Source organism: Chrysemys picta, chromosome 4, assembly GCF_011386835.1.
Source record: "Chrysemys picta bellii isolate R12L10 chromosome 4, ASM1138683v2, whole genome shotgun sequence".
In the NCBI taxonomy this organism is placed as follows: Eukaryota; Metazoa; Chordata; order Testudines; family Emydidae; genus Chrysemys; species Chrysemys picta.
In genome coordinates this window covers 150083293-150088101 of record NC_088794.1, presented here as the reverse complement: position 1 = coordinate 150088101, position 4809 = coordinate 150083293, and positions in this window count along the sequence as shown.

Below are 4809 nucleotides of genomic sequence, written 5' to 3'. Positions count from 1 at the left end.
GGCCCCTCCGCTCTGCCTGCTCCCGCCTCTAGGGGGCGCCAGGCGGGTGCCTGGGTTCTATTCCACCCTGAGACCGTGGGGTGCCCTGATTTCCCTCTCCCCCCTCAGCAGGCTGGCACAGGCCACCTTCCCCCCGCCAGGCAGAGGTGCAGCCAGGGCATTGGTTAGGGGGGAAGATGCCTCCTAACTTTATCTTGCTGCCCCCTCAGTGCGGCTGCAGGGCTCATTCATTGGCTGACCGGTGTGGCCCTCACCTTCCTATCCAAGAGCAGCTGGGGCCCTGGTTGTATCAGTTAAAGACCTCCTGAATGAGTTCATAGAATATCAGGGTTGGAAGGGACCTCAGGAGGTCATCTAGTCCAACCCCCTGCTCAAAGCAGGACCAATGCCCAGCTAAATCATCCCAGCCAGGGCTTTGTCAAGCCGGGCCTTAAAAACCTCTAAGGAAGGAGATTCCATCACCTCCCTGGGCAACCAATTCCAGTGCTTCACCACCCTCCTAGTGAAATAGTGTTTCTTAATATCCAACCTAGATCTCCCCCACTGCAACTTGAGACCATTACTCCTTGTTCTGTCATCTGCCACCACTGAGAACAGCCGAGCTCCATCCTCTTTGGAACCCCCTTCAGGTAGTTGAAGGCTGCTTTCAAATCCCCCCTCACTCTTCTCTTCTGCAGACTAAACAAGCCGAGCTCCTCAGCCTCCCCTCATAAATCATGTGCCCCAGCCCCCTGATTATTTTCATTGCCCTCCGCTGGACTCTTTCCAATTTGTCCACATCTTTTCTGTAGTGGGGGCCCCAAAACAGGACGCAATACTTCAGGTGTGGCCTCCCAGTGCTGAATAGAGGGGAATAATCACTTCCCTCGATCTGCTGGCAATGCTTCTACTAATGCAGCCCAATATGCCCTTAGCCTTCTTGGCAGCAAGGGCACACTGCTGACTCATATCCAGCTTCTAATCCCCTGGTTCTTTTCTGCAGAACTGCTGCTTAGCCACTCGGTTCCCAGCCTGTAGCAGTCATCTTACCACCAGCTGGAAATCTCTCCCAGGATAGCAAAGAATTTCTGAAGGTAGCAATACATTCTCCCCCAGCTCCTGCAGAGACATCTAGCTTAAAGCCCCTGTGTCATGTTAACCTTCAGAGTCTCTTTAAACTTCTATTTTTTTTGTTTTTTAAAAGGTCAAAGCTTTCAGTTAAGGTGTGAAGTCTCCCACTGAGTCTCTTTAAAATAATATGGTTAAATAAGTAACAAGGTTAAAAACCACTGTGGGTAAGAGCTATTCACGTTTATACAAAGAAGAGGAGAAAAGTCTAGCCTTTTTTAAGAAACATTTCTTCAAATGATTTTTTAAAAAAGTTGTTTCCCATTGGAAGGGAAATTTTGAGTGAAAATAGCTTGTTAAAGTGACTGAGACTTAGAAAGAAGCACCTCTCAGACATGGAAGGTTTTTCTCATGATGCACAAACTTCAGGTATCCACAGCACATTAAGCATATTGATTACTGCGCAGCTTTCTACTGGAAACAACCTTGTTACTTCATTTAAGTTATTTATAACTTTATTTTTAGCCTCCAACTTTAAACTTGGGTCTAGCTTTAATTATTATAGGGTTAATTTCTTTTTTATATGTTGTGCAACATAAGAAGGGTTATACTGGGCCAGATCAATGATCCTGTCTTCTGCCAGTGGCCAGTGCCAAATGATTCAGAGGGAAGGAACAGAATAGGGCAATTTATCGAGTGATCAACCCTCTGTTGTCCAGTCCCAGTGTACAGCTGTCACACATTTAGGGACACCCAGAGTATAGGATTGCTACCTTTGACTATCTTGGCTAATAGTCATTGATGGACCTATCCTTAATCCAAGTCTTTTTTAAACCCAGTTATACTTCTGGCTTTCACAACATTCCACAGCAACAAGTTCCACAGGTTGATTATGCATTGCATGTATTCCTTATGTTTGTTTTAAACTTGCAGCCTAATTTCAGTGGACCCTGGTTCTTGTGTTCTGTAAAGAGAGATATAATACTTCCCTATTTACTTTCTCAACATCATTCATCATTTTATAGACTTCTGTTATACCCCTCTTATCTTTTCTAAACTGAACAGTCCCATGCTTTTTAATCTCTCCTCCTGTGGAAGCTGTTCCATACCCCTAAATCATTTTCTTTGCCTTTCTCTGTATCTTTTCCAATTCTGATATATCTTTTTGGGAGAGGTAGACCAGAACTGCATGTAGTAATCAAGATGTGGGTGGATCTTGGATTTATATAGTGCAATTATGATATTTGCTATCTATCCCTTTCCTAATGGTTCCTAACATTGTGCTAGTGTTTTTTTGGGGGGGGGGGGGGGTTTTGACTGCTGCTCCACATTGAGTGGATGTTTTCAGAGAACTAGCCACAATGACTCCAAGATCCCTTCCTTGAGTGGTAACAGCTAATTTAGAACCTATCATTTTGTATGTATAGTTAGGATGTTTTTCAATGTGTATTACTTTCCATGTATCAACATTGAATTTCATGTCTTTTGGCCGCCCAGCCACCCAGTTGTATGAGATCGCTATGTAACTTTTTAGTTAGCTTTGGACTTGAGTATCTTGAGTAATTTTTTATCAACTGCAGACTTGCCACCTTACTGTTTACCTCTTTGTCCAGATAATTTATTAATATGTTTAACTTAACAGGTCCCAGTACAGATTTGAGGGATCCCATTGTTTACCACATTCCATTATGAAAACTGACCATTCCTATCCTTCGCTTCCTATCTTTCAGCCAGTTATTGATCCAAGAGAGAACCTTCCCTCTTATCCCATGACTGCTTACTTTGCTTAAGAGCCTTTGGTGTGGAACTTTGTCAAATGCTTTCTGAAGGTCCAAGCACCCTATATCAACTGCTTCACTCTTGTCCACATGGTTGTTGACACTCTCAAAGAATTCTAATAGATTGGTGAGGCATGAATTCCCTTTACAAAAGCCATGTTGATCCTTCCCCAACATATCGTATCCATCTTTGGGTCTGATACTTCTGTTCTTTACGATTGTGTGAACCACTTTGCCTGGTACAGCAGGTAGGCGTACCAGCCTGTAATTGCCAAGATCGCCTCTGGAGCTTTTTCTTAAAAACGATGTCACGTGACATTAGCTATCCTCTAGTCATCTGGTACTGAGGTGGATTTAAACAAACAGTTACAGACCATTAGTAGTTCTGCAGTTTCATATTTGAGTTCCTTCAGAACTCAGGTGAATACAATCTGGTCCTGGTTACTTATTACTGTTTAAATTATCCATTTGTTCCAAAATCTCCTCAATCCGGGACATGTCCTCAGATTTGTAACCTTAAAAAAAAAAAAAGTTCATGTGTGGGAATCTCCCTCACATCCTCTGCAGTAAAGACCAGTGCAAATAATTCATTTAGCTTCTTGGCAACAGCCTTGTCTTGGTTGAGTGCTTCTTTGGCACCTTGATCATCCAGGTGCCCCACTGATGGGCAGGCTTCCTGCTTCTCATGTACTTACAATTTTTTTGCTCGCTTCAAATTCTTTTTTGGCCTCCATCATATTACCTTTACACTTGACTTGCCAGAGTTTGGGCTCCTTTCTATTCTCCTCGGTAGGATTTGACTTCCAATTTTTAAAGGATGCATTTTTGTCTCTGTCTGCCTCTTTATGTGGTCTAGCTATGGCATTTTTTTGGCCCTCTTACTGATTTGTTTGGTTTTTTTAATTTGAGGTATACATTCAGTCCGAGGGCAATTCTGCACTAGAAACGCTACATTGGTGCAGCTGCACTGGGTCTGGTGAAGACTGTCTATGCCAGCAGGAGAGCACTCTTCCATCAGCATAATTACTTCACCTCCGTGAGAGGCAGAAGCTGTGTCGGTGGGAGAGTGTCTTCCGCTGACATAGTACCAGTGTGGACAGCACTTGGGTTGCTGTAACTTGCATTGCACGGGAGGGGGTGTCTTTTCCTAGGCAACATTAGTTAGATCAGCTTAAGCAGTAGTGTAGTCCTGCCCCAAGCCTCTGTTTTGGTGTTGCCTGCAAGTTTCATGGAAACTATTTAACACGTCACTCTTGTGACTATTTCTTTTAATTTCCATTTAACCAGCTCTCATTTTTTGGTAATTCGCCTTTTTGAAGCTAAATGCTACTGTGGTGGCTTTCTTTGGTATTCCTCCTCCCCCCCCCCCAACAAGGACGTTAAATTTAATTACATTATAGTTGCTATTACTGAGTGATTCAGCTATATTCACCTCTTGGGCCAGATCCTGTGCTCCACTTAGGACTAAATCAAGAATTGCCTCTCTCATTGCGGGTTCCAGGATTAGCTGCTCCAAGAAGCAGTCCTTAATGGTGTCCACATATTTTATCACTGCATCTCATCCCGAGGTATGTTTTTGTAGCCTCTACTCTCCCTGAGCATTTCACAGTCACTGTCACCATCCTGGTCATGTGGTATTCCTACTACTATACTCTGACTATTCAAGCAGGGAACTTCTGTCCATAGAGATTCTATTGTACTGTTTGATTCATCTAAGATTTTTACTATATGTGACTATGCCTTCTTTCACATACTGTGCCACTTACCCACCAACGCAACCTACTCTATCATTTGTCTTTTGTACCCTGTATAAGCATGTTCCACTGAGTTTCTGTGATGCCTGTTGTATGAACATCCTCCTTTAATACCAAACACTTAAGTTCACCCATCTCAGCATTTAGACTTCTAGCATTTGTATACAAGCACATATAAAATGTGTCAGTATTTAGTTGTCTGCATTCATGTGATGTAATTGAATGGGACT